Consider the following 19,904-nt stretch of genomic DNA (forward strand, 5'->3'; position numbering starts at 1 on the left):
TATGGTCACTTGGGAGATTTTTATTCTGCCTAACAGGTCCTCTGTGTATATATTACAGCTTTTATTTGTCTGTTTTTACTGAATTCTTATATATGCAGATATGTGTGCATACATATTGCTGTCTCTATATGTGTTTTCATACTTTCCCGTTGGCTCTTTTCCTTGTTTGGCTGTTTTTGTTATGTCTTATCACAACTTCTACTACAAACATATATATATATATTTTTTTTTAATAAAAAGTTTACATTAATATTAACATTAAAGAAAACAGTCAACTTCAAGATGTTAAATCCTAGAAAATAATTTTACAATATATATTTATCAATACTCAAACTTTATAGCCGGTAACTGCTTTTTAGAGATAATATTCATTAATATGATAATCACCTAACATTGAAATCAATTATACAACTTCAATAATGACAAGTGTCCATGCTTACATATATGTTGACGAAGCAATCTCTACGTGATGTATAATGTATAATAGAGATAACTAAGGCGTTCTCGTTACTAAGGAAGCAGTAGGCCTCTTATTAAAAACACATAAAATGATGAATACATTATAAAACTATATTTAAAATTGCATGGAAGCAGAAGAAGTAAGATGACCTTAGCTGCCAAAAATTGAATCATTTGTGCGCAAACAGAAGCTCAATAGCTTGCAAAATATCAAAAGGCACTGAGGCATTGATTAGAGAGCGAAAGTTTTAATTACAATGGGGTGACAGCATATAGTTTCTATGTCCTTCCAAAACAGAAAGCAGAAGCTGAGCTTAAAAGGAGATGCACAAAGCCTATCTGAAAACTTCTGAGACTTTTGGGGATCAGGAATTATAACTCTCCATGACCCCATAGTTAGGAAGCTGTAAATAAACTTCTTATGGACTAGATGTTCTATAATAAATTCTTACAATTTACATGACAGTGTACAAAACATGAAAAACGTAACGGCTCAATTAAAGGATCTGATTCAGCCTCCGCCCTTCTGCTACTGTGAGAGCAGTTATGTAGGGTACAATAACAATCTGGAAGCCTATAGTCTTTGTTTACTTCCTGATTATCTAGCTACAGAATTCATCTTTATTGAGACATTTAAGTTGCAGGTGTTTTGTGAAGTGCCAGAGACACCCCTAAGTAATCCAGGTAAAAACTTTCTGTCCTTTTTTTTCTGTTAAAGCATAATAAAATTTCCTGGTAGTGATATTTTAATGAAAAATAATAAACAAACGCGATTACCTCTAAGTACGTGTGACTTTCTAAATGTTTAGCTGTTCATATTTCACTGACATCTCAACTTGGAGATTTACCATTCTCTTCAATTGTCAAGGTTAATTATGCACATGTCTTATGGGGGTATTGTTAGTGTTTGGGGAATATTTATTCTCATACTTTTGTTTTTTTCTCACACCATAATGAAGAACTGAACTGAAGGATTCTTAGGAGAAAAGAGATTAAGAGGTTTGCTTTGTCTCCAAGTGTAACAATAATGAATGCTGCTGACATTTGTTGATCACTCAGCACATGTCAGGAGCAGAGGTAAATGCCACACACACATCACGAGGGAGGCACAGGTTAATAATCACCAAGCAAAGCAAAGGAAAAGGACACTTGGTATCTGAATGTGGGAAATGGACTCCAGGGCTTTGGCTCTTCAAAAGTCACAAAAATAGGAAATAAATTAAGCAGTAGCAAGCACCAATGAAAAGATGAGGTTTAAAAAAAAGAAAGAAAGAAAGAAAGAAAGAAAGAAAGAAAGAAAGAAAGAAAAGACTAGGTTTTATTGTTTATTTCACTAATTTTAAAATGTATAATTTACTAATGATATCTCCATACCTCACTATAATTTGAAAAATATATACATTAGAAAAATAAAACTGAGGAGTTGAAAATAAATAATATCATTATATTTACCAGAAATTATATTACCATATCAAAATAATAAAATGAGTCAATTATGATATCTTCAGTTTCCAGACTGCTTTAAAATTTTAAAAATATCTGTCAAACTTTTATAATAGTTGTCAGTTAGTGAGCTGTTAAAGATCTACTCATGCTGTGAAATACATGAAAGTACAAAAAAGAATGATAATATTATATGATTCTTGAAAAGAAAACAATATTAAAGTGAATTATTGTTATTAATATTATTCAGTTAACACCTAAATAGCAGTACATACAAATTATTATGTTTTAATAAGTACATCATATAACTTTACTAATGGTCATTCCTCCATTGCCTTCCCTTGTACACCTGCTTTTCACCCAAATAGCAACATAGTCCCTTTTTTGTTTTTCTGTCATACAGATAGATAAACAGATGGACACAGACACATTCTAGGATATGCGTGTGAGAGACAAGCTTGTATTATTTTGATACACTTTTACTAAATATATGAATAAAAATTTCTGAAATGATCTATCAGGCATAAATAATAAAAATATGAAAAAAATCAACAAATTATTTGTTGTTTTTATTAAATGCTTTTATATTTGAGATTATAAAATAATCACATCGTCCCCATTCCTTTCTACCCAAAAGGCACTCCCACGTGCTCTGAGCCCTTCTTTGTCCCCATCAGGTTTATACATGTGCTTGTGGTAGGTCATGGAAATAACTGCTTTTCTAATCCAGATCTTTGGATACCACATACAGTTGCCTTTTCATTGGTTTTCCCAACAAAAAAAATTTTATTTTAGTCTTGAGGGTGGTATGTGTTTAAAAAGCTAGGTGGTGAGTAAATTAATAATTTCAACATTTGAGTATTTGTGGCAATGCAAGAGAATAATTTTAAAAGAAGCAAGAATTTTCTAGATTGCAATTTAATATGGCATATTAACAGAAACAACATGTTTTGCAGAAATAATTCTGATTTTATTAATCTATAATATTTAGGCAGATATATACCAAAGGGCATATGGTCCCTTCAATTTTATTTTTGGGAAAGTAGGTTTTATTTGTGAAAAAATCTACTTATGTAAAACTAACCAGGAAAGTAAGCTGACTACATAAATATAAATAACAGTCATTAAATAATTGTATATGTTATACATTAATTACTGATATTAAATCACACTAATATTTTAGTCAAAAATAATAGTTATGAGTTACGAGTACAAGAAAAATATTTGAAAAAATTTTCAATAAGATATTTATATTTTATGGAATATAGTTTATATTTTATCTAAATTATGGTAAATCATGTTTAATACATATTAATTTGCTATAGTGTTAATGAATATTTCTCCCCCACAGTATGCTTTGAAATTTTACATTGACCTTGGTAAATCACACACTAAATTATTTCATTGTTACCATTACTCTGTGTACTAATTATTGTACATTATATAAAGAAAATGAATAATTCAATTAAAAGTGGGGTATAGATATAAACAGATAGTTCTTAATGGAAGACACTCAAATAGCTGAGAAACACTTGAAGTATTCAACATCTAGTCATCATAGAAATGTAATTACAATTATTTTCTGACTTCATCTTACAACCCTCAGAATGGTTAATAGCAACAAATCAAACGATATCGCATGCAGAAGAAGAGGTGGAATAAGGGAAATGTCATCCTTTTCTGGTAGGAATGAAAACTTGCACAACTACTACAGACACTTGTACAAGTACTACTACTGTGGTGGGTCCTCAGTAATATGGGAAACAATCTACCTCAAGATCCATCTATAACTTTTGGTCATGTACTCAAAGAATGCTTAATCCTACTATAAGGTCTCTTGTTCAACCGTGTTAATTGCTGCTTTATTCACAAAAGCCAGAAATAGGAAAAAACTTAGATGCCCTTCAACAGAATAGATGGGTAAAGGAAATATGGTATTTACGTAATAGAATATTACTCAGCTGTTTATGAAATGCATCCATGAAATGGGTAGGTAAATCCATGCAGCTAGAAAAAAAATCATACAGAGTGAGGTGTACTAGACATAGAAAGACAAATTTGGTATGTATCTGATTATAAGTAGATGGTATCTGTTTACTCAATGGTAACTAAGATACAATCTGTAGGACCACAGATGTTAGGTAGAGAATAAGGCATGGGGGAAAGTGTAAGTGTCCCCCCAAAAAGGTGCCAAAATAGATATTTATGATTCTGTGGAGGTGCATAGGAATAAGATGATCAAGTGAGGAAGGGGAAAAAAGAGAGGATGAAGAAGGAAGGGAATACAGGGAGAGAGAGAGCTAAAGTTAAGGAATGGATGAGAAGTAGTGTGGAAGCCTAATATACTAGAAGCCTTTTAAATTGTATACAAGTATTAGGAGATCTAAATGTAGCCATCAAGTAATGGCGGAGACAGAGACCCAGCTGGGCACCTCTTGTCACCAAATGAAACTTCCAGTATCAGAATTGGGTTACAACTAATTGAGTTGTTGGCAATAGGGGATCCAAAGGAATCAGCAAATAACCCCGGCTGTTGCCCAGATTATAGGTGGCTCTCTACATACTAGGAAAAAAAAAATGTCACATTTATGAAGATAGCATCTATCCAAATCATTGAACAAAGAAGTGTAACTAGTACCTACATAAAGCCTTCACACCTATGTGCAATTGCCGTTTGTGCAGTAAGGTACTCTGTACACTACCAAAGAAGAAGCGTAAACAGCAACTCAGGCATCAACACTTATTTACAATTGTCTTCCGCCTGCAAGATATGCTAGTGCAATGTTGGCCCAAAGACAGGGGACGTAATCAACCAATATGTGATTAAACTGAGTACATAAATTTATAACATAAAGTGCTATGTTCAGTGTTAAATTCTTTTTTTCCAGGAAGGTATTAATCAACCAAATGAGCATTTCTAATTTGAGATAACAACTCCATGTAAATCAGGATCCATCATTGATAACTGCTATGGAACTAATTATATGAAAATTCAAGTTTTTGAACGTGAGTGATTTTTGCCTCTCAAACCAAGGAAAAGAATTTTCACTGAGTTTCTAAGACATGCCCACAAATAACAGTCTTTCGCAGCACTTGAGATGTCTTTACACTGTCTATTCAGGAAACCATATATTAATTATAGCTATGTCTTTGTACAACACAATGTATTAATCCTACAAATTGTTAAAGTGTCCCTTCTTTGCATTTTCAGGCTGACTTTCTTTTTTTACTTCTCCTTTGATATAATCCGTCAGTTTTTTCTATTAACAGAGGATTCTATATATAGATGAATAAAATGAGAAATGGAGAAAAGCAAAATTTTCTAAAGGAGAAACAGATCAGATATATAGACTCATAGCTAAACCACTGCAAACTGTAGAGTTCTGACAAAAGAAACAGACAACAGCATAAAAAAAAAGTTAAAGGCTTCACAGTCACACAACTATAATGCTTTTAAACCTCTGCTATTTTATATTTCACAAAAGATTAGGTCAGAATTATTTGTAAACTGTGTTTGCTTCAAAGTTCTCACAGACTTGTGCTTAAAGACTTGGTCAACCTAAAAACATATATTTAAAAAGTCAGTTTCCTTTTCTTTAAGCACTTTTAAGTCTGGACTTCTGCTAAGGTAAAAATCTGTAATTTATTGCTCTTAAAGACGTTAATAAGATTGTTACTAATAACCCTAAAAACACACCCTGTTTAGGAAAAAATGGATAGTATTAAGATTGCTCTTACACATAAGCTAAACTAGTTTTGTAGTGTAGTTTAATACATAGATAAATTTTGAATCAATACAATATGTATATTTGAAAAACATCTTTTCATATTGTATTATACCTTAAACTTTTTTCCTTCCCTGATACTTAAATTCACCAAACTGTTTGTCAATAACTGATAAAACACAAACTGATATTCCATGTGTTTTTATTGTTAACTACAAATATTAAGGATTTTGAAGTATTCTACTACTTAAAGTGCAATCACATTTCCTTTATCTGTAGTCTCCTTATTTAAATGTTATTTCCATGGAGGAGAACGTAATTAGCTACTAATTCTAAAAATTTAAAAAGGCTATTGTGCTGTTCAGAATTTACTGGTGAAGGTACACTGAAAATTGAGTTTGGATACTAAATTGTGTCTCAAAAAACCCCAATTTTCTTGAGTCCATTTTGCACTGAAATGTTGCTAATTTGGCCTCCTGGTCTACATCACTCTAACCACTGCAAGTTCTTATTTCAAGTCCTCTGAATTGTATAGATCCTTTTCAGTTGTGCTCGAAATGTTGTATTGAATCATGCTTAGTTCTGGCACTTTAGAGGGAAAACCAAAGAATAGTAAACACCAAAATATAGAAACTCAGTTATCTGAAACGTTGACAGAAATGGTGAAGAGTGTGCCTGTGAATCTAATTATTGTCAAGTTATATTATCTCATTAGAATAATTTCACATATGGATGTTAAATTATTTTAAATAAGCTATGCCTTTATTTCAGTGATCTCCTTTAAGACATATGAATCACATTCTGCTCCAGTGATTAGGTTGGGGAGGAAAAAAAGCCAAGTCTCAATGGTTGAATTTTGTTAGATGGGTTTGGCTGTGTCTCTACTCAGCTTGACTGTGGACTTGTCAGCCACATTTAGTTGGACCTAAGTCAGCTCCACATGTCACATAAAAACAGACAGGCATATTCAGTAATGGATTTGGGTAGCACTAACAAATCAAACCGTGTGATGACATTTAAAATGACAGATTCAACATGTCGTGTATTACTTCCATTTTGAGGCCATTAGCAGAAGCAAATCAAGAAGTGAGCCCAGAATCAGTGGGGTGACAAAATATATTCTTCATGCAGATTTTGGTGACAGTAATAAGTAGAGAACAAATGCAAACAAATTGTACAAAAATGCAAACAAGACTTTAATAATAAAGTGAGACAAATCCTGTCTGGATTTAATATTTGCTATTGTATTATTCAACAAATCTTTCTCTCATGGTATTATATTCTATGTAAAAAGTGATGTGTTGTCTACTGGCGTTGTCTGTTGTTTTTGTATTCAATCTAATTAGCAGATATTTTGGTCTCACAGTTGCCAGTCTGTTTTCTTTGGTGATGTAGAAATGTCTTTCCTATGTCTTCACTGTATTCAAGTGTGTAGGTAAAATCTTCACACACTGACACATACATACACACAATTAAGAAACATAAGATAGTTTGATTTTTTTTTCAAAAATGCTCTATAAAACCTTCTTCTTTCTGAATCATAGGAGATCCTTTCATATTCTCTCACAGTCCTACTGAACTGAGAGTCTCTGTCTGTGTGAGATGTCTACAACATTCACAAAAGCTGTATCATCTGTTCTATTCTTCCAGGATACAAAGCTGCTTTGTGCTATAAATATAACAATGACAATATATGTTTGAATTAGGAATTCTTGACTTTATCATTCTAGGAATTCTTGACTTTAATCATTCTACTAATGATATAAGATCTAATACAAGTTTTGACTTACCTTTTCCTGCTTAACTATTTAATATTCATTTTATTTTCACACAAAAGCAACATACTCTTGCCAGAGAGTATACTATAGAATCAGAGAACTGGTTCGTTCCTGAAGTAAGAGGCATGGAAGATTAGTAGGCTGAAAAAGCCATCTGCTGTAGAGGCCCATGACACTTGTGCTAGATGAATTGTTAAAAGCCAGGACTGTGTGCAGTCAGGTAGAAAGGGGCTTAACCTACTGTAACATGCACATTAAGGTTAATGTGACCTCATTAAGCTGAACTGATTGTGTATCTTAAGTATGTCAGGAACTGCTGTGTTTCAGTTACAGCAGATATTCAAGGTAAAGACCAATGTGCTAAAAGCCATATGAATTTTCATTATTTTTGTTAAGGGATAATTACAAGATATGTCAGGATATCATAAGAACATTTACTGAGGTGCTATATGTTTCAAGGTCCTGTCAGAAGATTTCAACTTTATCCTAGTGATGTGCATTCTTAGCATATTTATTATAAATAAATGGAGTAGCCATACATAGAAAACTAAATTCTTTGTATTTGATTCTTTTTTTATATACATTATTTTTTTTATTAATTTATTCTTATTACATCTCAATGTTTATCCCATCCCTTGTATCCTCCCATTCCTCCCCCCCCCCATTTTCCCATTATTCCCCTCCCCTATGACTGTTCCTGAGGGAGATTACGTCCCCCTATATATTCTCATAGGGTATCAAGTCTCTTCTTGGCTACTTGCTGTCCTTCCTCTGAGTGCCACCAGGTCTCCCCCTCCAGGGGACATGGTCAAATGTGAGGCACCAGAGTACGTGAGAAAGTCGTATCACACTCTCCACTCAACTGTGGAGAATATTCTGACCATTGGCTAGATCTGGGAAGGGGTTTAAAGTTTACCTCCTGTATTGTCCTTGGCTGGTGCCTTAGTTTGAGCGGGACCCCTGGGCCCAAATCTGCCTATCATATTGTTCTACTTGTAGATTTCTAGGACCCTCTGGATCCTTTTATTTTGCTGTTCTCCATGCGTCTCTCATTTAGAGTCCCAATAGGATGCCCTCCCCTCTGTCCCAGTTTCCTGGTAAGTGAAGGCTTTCGTGGGACATGCCCCTTGGGCTAGTATGCAGATATAAGTGAGTATATACCATTTGATTCTTTCTGCTTCTAGGTTAACTCATTCATTATGATCATTTCTAGCTCAATCCATTTATCCACAAATTTCGGGAATTCCTTGTTTTTAATAGCTGAGTAGTATTCCATAGTGTATATGTACCACAGTTTCTGTATCCACTCTTCTACTGAGGGACACTTAGGCTGTTTCCATGTTCTGGCTATTATGAATAAGGCTGCTATGAACATGGTTGAGCAAATTTTCTTGTTGTGTGCTGGAGCATCTTCATACCACCCTGAACGCGCCCGATCTCGTCTGTATTTGATTCTTTCTAAAGGTTTTGCTTAATTGCTTTCACTTAGAAGTTGTGTTTTGTACATCTTTAGGATTTGGTTTAGTACTAATTCATACATGTATATATGTATGGCTTATTTTTGTTTATGCCATTGTACTGTAACATGATGTTGATTAGATGATATTGGATGTCAATATATTCAGAGAGTTACCACATAAATTATCTTATAAAAAGTAAAATAACTATTTCAGGTCAGTGAGTTGTGGAATTTCACAGATGAACCAAGTTCTGTTGCATCAGATAAACATAAACAGTTTCCTCAACAGGTGTATGTCTCCTGATATTTATGTATTTTATCACAGCAGTCTGCTGAGGTTCACATTGATACTCTGGAGTTCTCTGGAATACTTAAAGGTAGCACAGCATCTCTGGGTCTCTTAGCCTGAGGAAGCCTTGCTGTTTATATCATTGTAGGAAAGGTCTTTGTGTATGTAGTAAGTTTCTGGGACTTCTTATGACTTTTGTGTTGGTTAGTTCCTCTGTCTTAATGAGCCTAAGTTTATAAAGCTCAGAGACAATTGAGTTGCCCTCCTCTATGGAGTATTCCAGCACAGATATTTGGCATATATGCAGTATGTTATTACTGCTAATATTAATTTAGGTTTATGAATTGTACTCTACTAAAGCATATGTATGTAGTAATATCTTTATACTTTTTTTCAGAGATGTCTCTACTTATTTCAAATTTTGTTTGTCATAATTGAAGGCTGTGGTGGCTTGAATGAGATATGGCCCCCACTGACTCACATATTAACCCTTTGTCCATGGTTGGTGATGTTGTTTTGGAAGGTTGTAGAATCTTTGGTAAGTGGAAAATTGCTATAGTAAGTATGTCACAAAGGGCAAGCTTAGGTGTTTCATAGCCTCACCCAATTCCCAGTGCTCCCCTCCCCCTACTTCCCCACTCTAAATTTTATATGATTATTGAAAGTGTATCCTCACCACTTCCTTTGGTAGCCACCTGCTGTTCTGATTCACTCATCATAAAGGACTCTAAATTTGTGGGTAAAAAGACAAAAAAAAAAAAATCAAGCAACAACAACAAAAAACTATCTTCCATAAGTTGCATTGGTCTTGTTTTATTACAGTAATAAAAAGTATCAAATACAGAATTCGGTAGCAGAGAATGAGCTATTGTGATGGAACTCAACATTTAGTGGAGGGAACTTAAGTGACCATTTAAGGTTTGTTGTCTTCAATATTTATTGAATAAAGGTTTTTGCTTTGTTTTTGTTTATTTTTAAGGAAAGTGAAATACTTTGTAATATTAGTCTAAAAATAATATTTAAATACTATTAGTAAATTCTTTTCTTTTGTTCTTTGGAGACAGGGTCTCTCTGTGCAGCCCTGGCTGTCCTGAGCTCACTTTGTAGACCAGACTGGCCTTGAACTCACAGTGATCCACCTGCCTCTGGCTCCCAAGTGCTGAGATTAAAGGCATCATATTCTCGGAGAAGCCATGAAAGATAGTAGTGCTAAAAACACTGTGTAGTGTGAAGACCAAACTCATTATGTTTCAGAGATAAAACAGGTTTAATACCACATGGGATATAAGGCATTTGTATGTTGTTTGACAAATAATCTAGCTGCCTTCTGACAATATCCCAATAAACTGCATGAGAATAAATTAAAAAGTTATGGATCAAGTTTTTGGTAGGAGAAATTTTCAATATAAAATTGAGTTTGTGGAATGTTCATTTTCAATAATTCTTATGCTGTTCTATAATACAAAAAGAGAAAGCAAGTTTGAAGATATACAAAATGTACTATGTTAGGAAGAAAAGGAGAAATAGGAGGATTAATAATACAAGCAAAGTATGTGCTAAAAAAAACCCTCAGTAATCCATAAGATTGGAAGCATTCACAGAAGGCTTCCTGCTATGCACTAAAAAATTAAGAGGATACAACTCAATAGCAGTATCATATCCAACTAAGTTTCCAGTTATGAAAAGCAAATGGAGCTTCTCCTAGAAATATGAATCATATGAAGGTTATTGGCAATATTTTGAAAGAATTTGAGGGGCTATCCCCATTCACAGACAAGTTAAACATTGTCACATATGAAGTAAATGCTTGGAAGGCATGCTAGATGTAAGCCTGGTGAGTCGTGGGCTTTTCCTACAAAGATGAAGAAAGTAACTGAGGCCAGGCAATAGGTAAAAAGTTATTCCTAGAAATGAATTCCCAAGTATCTATTACATGAGTCTGCAAATAAAGCCTGAATTGTGGTGGGGATATGAAGATGGTAAAGATGACAAAGCCATGAAATGCTTGATGAAAAGAGCTGCATACATACAGGAAGTAGAATCAACCACAGAAAGTTAGGAATGTGACAGGTAGCGAAGCTGTACCAAAAGAACCATCAACTCCATGTGAAACCAAAGACCTAGACACTGTCAAGGAGCTGCAGGTTACTGTGCTTGTTGTGTTGGCTATGGTCTTAGTTAGGTCCAATACTTCCGTACTATACCAACATTTATCCATTTTCAAATGAAAGTATACACAAATGCCATATTATGGTGATAGTGCAGAACAGAATTTTTGCTTTTACAGGAGGCTATAGTTAAGAAATGAACTTGTGTCTCAGTAAAGGCTTTAAATGGTGTCCAGACTAAAAGAGAGACCCTGAACTCTGGAGGATTCTAAAATTGGTCTAATGTATTTGTATCTTATAATATGTTCATAAAACTATGGAGACCATTTGTTATCCATGGAGAATGCTGGCTGAATTACCTAATGAAATTTGGAGTCCATTTACGGGGAAACTGTAGAAAGTCTGTTTTAATATTGAATATGAGAATAATTTTAGGTAAAAGTCCCTTTTTCTACTCCAATCTCTGGTTTTCATTTTTTTCTTTAATAATAACCTCAGAGGAGTAGGAGTTTTTTCACCTTTCTTCTTTTATGAATTAAAACTTTATATCATTGTCATGAAATTATTTCAAGATTAACCATTCTACTTTTCTTATGCATCTTCCAGAAACATGCATTTTCATGTCTTTGCACCTCTGTTCTCCTCTCATTCCTATCTTTATTTATCACTTTGCCTTTCTTTGTGTCTTTGCTTCTTTGCTTCCCTACTTTCTTTTTCTTCTTTCTTTCTCCTTACTTCTTCTTCTTTTTTCCTTTTCTCTTTTCATCTCATACTTTATATTCTCTTCCCCTTCCCTCCCCTCACTTTCCTCTATTTTCCTTTCTTCTCTCAGTTACATTGCATTATATTGCTTCTTTTAAATCCACATTTTAAAACTACTTTTAGAGTTATTAATATATATATATATACATATATATATATTTTTTTTTCTACTCCAGACAGGGAAGAAAGTAAGCTAACTGTCTACCTTCAGCTCTCACTCCATTCATCCAAATCCCATCCATAACCTAATCACCAGTCTGCAGAACTACCTGCTACAGCTCCAACCCCTTATGTCCCTGTCCCCAGTGGATCATGCAGATCTTGCCTTCCAAATTCCCCCCACATCCTATGCTCTTTACTTTTTCCCCCAACTCACGCTGACACTCCCTGAGAACTCTCAGCCCACTCTTTCCAAGTAAACATGTAGGGTATCTGCAGATCTTCACTGAGTCCTCTTCTCCAAAAAAAGAAAAAAAAATCTTGAGTCTCAAGCCCATCTCTGTAGCGGAACACCTGCGGTAGCCCCCCAATCTCTTCACTCTCTACATCTAACAGATCACTCAAATATTCTCTTTTAGCCATCCTTCTCCTTGTCATCATTTTACCCCATGATGTTCCCAATACCTAGGAACATATTGTTTCTGCAACTGGCAGTGCCCATATGTATCAAAATCCCACAGTATTTTCCAACCAGGAAACACATAGTCTAGATGCAAAAAAAAGTATATGGTTACAAAATTAACACCAAAAATCTGTAGTTCTATATTGAATGCCAAATAGACTGAGAAGGAAATCATAGATATAACACCTTTCACAATACCCTCAAATAATAATAATAATAAAAGCTTGGGGTAACTATAACTAAGCAAGTAAAAACTCATATGCTAAAAACTTTAAAAATTAAAAAAAAATTGGAGGAGATATCAGAAAACCAAGTACATCCCATACTCATAGATTGGTAGGAATAATATAGTAAAATTGGTCATCCAACCAAAAGCAACCTATACATTCTATGCAATCTTCATCAAAATTCCAACACACACAAACACACACACACACACACACACACACACACACACACACAGGAGCAAAAGCAATCCAGAGTAATACAAGTACTGCCAGACGTGTCTCTAAAGACGTACATAAATAACACAAAATGATATTGTAAAAAAAATCATTTGCCCTAATTGTAGACCGAGACAGGAATTCGCACACATATCGACACCTGCTAATGCATATATATTCCAGAAATACAAAAAGGACAGTAAACAGCATCTTCAACAAATGGTCAAAATAGGCTCATGCATGTAGAAGAATTCACACAGATCCATAATTATCACCCTCCAAAGAAGTCAACACCAAATGGATCAAAGTCTTCAGTATAAAACCAGATACACTCAACCAGATAGCAAAGAATGTAGGTAAGAGCCTTAAACTAATTAGCACAGGAAAAAACTTCCTGAACAAAAGCCCATTAAACAGGCACTAAGAACAAATTTAGCAAATGGAACCTCATGGAACTGAATATCTTCTGTAAAGGAAAGGACCCCATCATTAAGAAAACTGACAGCCTACAAAGTGGAAAATATTTTTGCTAACTACACATTCAATAAAGAGTTAATATATAAAATATATTTTGAAAAACTCCCAAATCTATATATCAATTAAACAGGTAACCCAATTTAGTAATGGGTATGAGGTAAAAAAAAAAAAAAAAAAGGTCTGAGAAACAAATTAATGTGATACATCATTATAAGGGGAAATGAAAATAAAACTACTCTGAGATTTGTACACACATCAGAATATCTAAAATCATTTAAATAAGTGACAGCTCAAGCTGGATAAGGATGTGGAACATGAGAAATACACATCTATTAGCTTGTGTTTGAGCAAACTTATACAGCCACTATGGAAATCAGCGTAGTGTTTTCTTGGGAAGATGGGAATTATCTACATCAAGATCCAGCTACACAACTCCCACACATCGACCCAATGATCACTTCAACCAACCATAGTTACATTTACTCAATCATGTTTACTGCTGCTCTATTCATAATAGCCAGATATTGGAAAAAAAACATAGATGTTCTTCAACAGAAAATAAAAGGGACATAAATGCACAGAACTACAAAAAAAAAAAAAAAAAAAAAAGGATTCCAAGTAGGTAGCCTATAAAGACAAAAAGACAAACATGATACATGGCCATTTATACGTAGATACTTCATATTATGTCAATGATAATCAAGGTATATCCTACAAAATCTCAGATATTGGATATAGGGTGGGAGACTATACCTGGGATGGACTGATCTCCCTAGGAAAGGGTAGTAGAATGTTTAATGACATGTGGCTGAATGGGGTACTGGAGTAGGAAAAGCAGTAGAGAAGTGGGGGACAAGAAAATAAGTACAGAGAGAAACATCTAAAATTAAGGATCATTTAAGAAGTAGTATGGGAACTTGGTAGAGTAGAAACTTTCTAAAACATATACACATATAAAGGAGATATAAATGAAGTCACCAAATAATGGGGAGAGGGGCACCATCTGGCCATATATTGTCAACAAATGAATCATCGAGGGTAGACTGGAACTAGGTTAAATCTAATTGAGTTGTTGGCCAAAATAGTTTAATTGGAATCCCCAAATAACTCAAACTACTCTCAACACTATAGATTGCTCTTTGCATGAGGACAGCAAAATTCCCTTGCTGAAGACAGTACCTACAGAGATCTCTGAACATGGAGAAGTTGAGCTGATGCCTACGTAGACCCTTCACCTCTACATGACAGTATTTGTGGTACTGGAAGGTGCTCTGCATTCAACCAGGGGAGAATGTAAATAGCCAACAAGCCATAAACACTTTGTTCTACAGTGGTGTCCTGCCTGCGAGAAGTGCTAATACAATGGTAGGTTGAAGATTGCAGGAACAATGAGTTAATATCTGATTTGACTGAAGGCCCACTTGATGATATGTAACCCATATCCTACACTGCCTATTATGATTAAAACCTGAAATTAGATACACAAGACACTAAGAAACCAAAGACCACCGTTCTCAAAATAACAAAGAATGGAGTAAACAAATTGTTCCTAATGACTCTCTACTCCTCAGCCACCAAGAAAGAAGCTCCATCCTGAAAACAAGTGGGAACAACAACAGAGAGCATTCAGACATTATGAATTTTGAAAGAAACGTAGCCATAAATGGGATGTCTCCACCAAAGCCTTCTCCTCAAGGCTCTGGAAACCTAGACATGAAGAAACAGAAAGTTGTAAGATCTAGATGGGATAGAGAATACACACACACACACACACACACACACACACACTCACACACACACACTCACACACACACACACATACACACACACATACACACTCACACACATGCATACACACACATACACACACACTCAGACACACACACACATACACACTCACACACACACATACACTCACACACACACATACACATACACACACTCACACACACTTACACATACACACACGTACACACACAAGTTAATGAAAATAAAAACAAAAAGCAAAGTCCTCCAAGTCAGCATGATGGATACACATATGAACTCCCAGAGACTGTGGCAGGATTCACAGGGCCAGCATGGTTCTGCACCATGTATGATTTTAGGGATGAATGAGAAATGAACATATGATCTCATCCTTAGCCAAGGCGCTCTCTCCAAATCATGATTACTTATACATGAAAATTTTGTTTTCTTCCAGGGAATCTCACTGGAAAATATTAATCGCTGTTAATGGATGGTTGCATGTAAATCAGTAAATGGCAAACAGAAAACAAACTTAATGGTATCTGTGGAGAAGTCTTGTCTTATAATGTGTCAGGGTACTTTTTATAATTGTGTCATATATACATATATATTTATATATATTTATATTTATACGTACTACCCCCCTCATTTTACCCCACAGGTCCTTTGCTTTCTGTTTAGGATTTTTATGGAATATGGGTGTGCTAGTGGCCAGGATTCTCCGTTTTGTGGCTTATCTTGGTTGTATTTCCTTCTGTTTGTTTTTTTCCCTAATGCAATCTGTTAGTTTTTCTTTTATTATATTCTATTTTATTATTTTACACACAAAATTTTACTTAACAATTATTTTTTACTTTGAATCTATCCAAATGCACAGTTTTCAGTGTATTCCAAGTAGGGTATTATGCTGTGTTTTATTTTAATTAAAACAGTAATTTGTACTATGGATTGAAATTAAAAGGAAATGTTAATTTTATCATTTTCTATCCTATATTTTGGAATTTTTTTAATATTCAAGTAGATAATTTTGCTTAGCAATTATGGATGTTAATCTTATTACTACAAATAATCTTTGATTTTAGGTGAAGTTCAAGTTAATTATATGTGGCTTAATTATGAAGATTAATTTTTCAAAAGTTTTTTCATTTGGACACTTGTAATAACTCTTTTATTTTAGTGCTTCATATATGTAATGTCATTTTATTGTCTTAATTTTCTATTTTTCATGATTTGAGACTTTTGATTATAATGAACCTGGAAGCATTTTTCTTCATTTCTCTTTTTCACATTTATCTGAATTTATATAAAGATGTTCATAAGTTTCACACAATTTTGAAATTTTTACATGAAAGTTTTGTGTGTTTTCTTCCTTTCTTTGGAAAAAACCAGTTACATATGCACTTTATTTCTTCCTCATTTTCTAATATTAACCTCGGTTTTTCATTGAAGGCTGTTCTCCTTGGCTTATCTGTTACTCACTATGTACCTTACCATAGCCTGACACTCTCATCAGTCCTTCTCACTCACCTAATTTAAAACAATCTTTATTAATCTACATAAATCTATACATTTTGTTTTTCATCATATTCACCTTCTTCCATCTCCTCTAAAATCCATCTTTTTCTCATATCTTACTACTTTGTGTCTTCATTTTCTCTAAACTCTGGCATCCCATTAGTGCTGCCTATGTGGTGATAGGTTTGTGGTCACTCACTGTCATGGGTTCATCTAGCAGGGCCCACATCCTTAAAGTAATCTAACTCTCCCTCTTGCAAAAGTTTCATTTTCCAACATCTCCTCAGCTATTGGATTTTGTATGGCATCAGCTTGAGCAGGTATTAACGAGGCCATCACCATCACTGTGAGTTTATATGTTCAAGTGGCCTAGTGTGTCTGGAAAAACTTTTTTATATATGTCCAGTACCTCTGGCTCTTATGATTTTTCTGCCCTTGCTTCCATACTGAAGGCTGAGATTTTGAAAGAGAGGGCGATGATATGGGTATGGAAGTCTCATTTAGGTCTGAGCACACACACACACACACACACACACACACACACACACACATGTATATATGCAATCCCATACATATGATCACAACTTTCTGTCTTTATATATCTGTACATATGAATTTCTGTCTGCTTGTGGGCCTACTTACTGCACAAGACTGTGTTTTATTTTTTTCTGGAACCTTTAATTTTAATCTGACTTTTGAGGAAATTGTGTCTGTATTTTTCATTTACACTGGTTATATTGTTTTGGTTTTGGTGGTCTTTTTTTAAGAGGACAATAATGTCTCTTCTATACCTATACTACCACAATGACAAGCAACCATTTCCAAGGGAGACAGAAAATAAAAAAAGTGAGTGGGGCTGGAGAGATGGCTCAGTGGTTAAGAGCACTGATTGCTCTCCAGAGTTTTTGAGTGCAATTCCCAGCAATATGGTGGCTCACAACCTATAATGTGAACTTATGATACTGTATACATAATAAATAAATATATTTTAAAAGTAAGTATAAATATTTTTAAAAATTAGTAAAATTAAAATTTAAAATCAAGTTTTAGTATATTTATTTCTTATTTTTAAATATTTAAAACTTGTTGCTGGTGGGAATGCAAACTAGTACAGCCACTTTGGAAATCTATCTGGTGCTATCTCAGATAACTGAGAATAGGGCTTCCTCAAGACCCAGCTATTCCATTCCTTGGAATATACCAAGAAGATGCTCCAGCAAAGAACAAGAAAATTTGCTCAACCATGTTCATAGCAGCCTTATTCATAATAGCCAGAACATGGAAACAGCCTAAGTGTCCATCAGTAGAAGAATGGATAAAGAAACTGTGGTACATTTACACTATGGAATACTACTCATCTATTTTAAAAAAGGAATTCCCGAAATTTGTGGACAAATGGATTGAACAAGAAATGATCATAATGAGTGAGTTAACCCAGAAGCAGAAAGAGTCAAATGGTATATACTCACTTATTCTGCATACCATCCCAAGGAGCACATTCCATGAAAGTTTTCACCAACCAGAAAACTGGGACAGAGGGGAGGACATCCTATTAGGACTCTAGATGAGAGAAGCATGGGAGAATGGCAAAGTTGAAGGATACAGAGGAACCTAGAAGCCTACAAGAAGAACATTATGATAGGCAGATTTGGGACCAGGGGCCCGCTCCAATTATGGCACCAGCCAAGGACAATGCAGATCATAAACTTCAAACCCCTACCCAGATTTAGCCAATAGACAGGACATCCTCCACAGTTGAGTGGAAAGTAGGGACTGACTTTCACACATACTCTGTTGCCTCATATTTGACCATGTCCCCTGAATGGGTAGACCTGGTGGCACTCAGAGGAAGGATAGCAGGCTATCAAGAAGAGACTTGGTACCCTATGAGCATATAAAGGGGGAGGAAGTCCCCCTCAGGCACAGTCATAAGGAAGGGGAGTAAGGGGATAATGGGAGGGAGGGAGGAATGGGAGGATACAAGGGAGGGGATAACCATTGAGATGTAATATGAATAAATTAATAAAATAAAATGAAAAAATAAATATTTAAAGTTTGTTATTTTAGGTGCGTGTGTGTTTGAAAGATAGATAGATAGATAGATAGATAGATAGATAGATAGATAGATAGATAGAGTATGTGCTTTTGTGGGTCAGTGCCAGTGGTGGCCTTCCCTTGTGGTCTGTTCAATACAGATGCTAGGAATCAAAATCAAGTCTTTTGGAAGAGCAGTAAGAGCTCTTAACTGCTGAGCCATATCTCTAGCCCCAGAATATTGTTTTTAACATCTTTTGCATATATTAAATGATTTTATGTTGATATATGTTTAAGATGCTTTTAAAGGGGTAAGATGGGTAATGTTTGGTACGTGCTTCATAATGTACTTAAATGTTTATTATATTTGATAATTCAGCTTTGTTTATATACAACACAAGACTGATTTTGGTTAATTATAATGGACCAGATGCATTTACAATCAATCATATTTCAAAAGTACTTTTAACTTTTCTGGGTATAAGGATGAAGTGAGAATGTTTCACTTGAAATTAGAATGGATATTAAATAGCTGTGTCTCAAAGATCTTTTCCCTGTCTGTAGGCTGTCGTCTTGTTCTCTTGACAGTGTCACCTGTCTTAAAGAAGCTTCTCAGCCTCATGAGGTCCCATTTATTAATTGTTGACGTTAAGGCCTGGGCTGTTGGTGTTCTTTTCAGGAAGTTGTCTTCTGTGCCTATGTGTTCCAGAGTCTTCCCCATTTTTTCCTTTAACTGGATTAATGTCTCTGTTTTTAGGTTGAGGTCTTTAATCCACTTGGACTTGAGTTTTGTGCATGGTGAAAAATAGGAGTCTAATTGCATTTTTCTACATGTAGACATCCAGTTAGACCAGCACCATTTGTTGAAGATGCTGTTGTTTTTCCGTTGAATAGATTTGGCTTCTTTGTCAAAAATCAAGTGACCAAATGTGTGTGGATTCATCTCTGAGTCTTCAGTTCAATTCCATTGATCCACTAGTCTATTGCTGTGCCAGTACCATGCTGTTTTAATTACTGTTGCTCTATAGTATAGCTTGAGATCAG

Source organism: Acomys russatus, chromosome 18, assembly GCF_903995435.1.
Source record: "Acomys russatus chromosome 18, mAcoRus1.1, whole genome shotgun sequence".
Classification (NCBI taxonomy): Eukaryota; Metazoa; Chordata; class Mammalia; order Rodentia; family Muridae; genus Acomys; species Acomys russatus.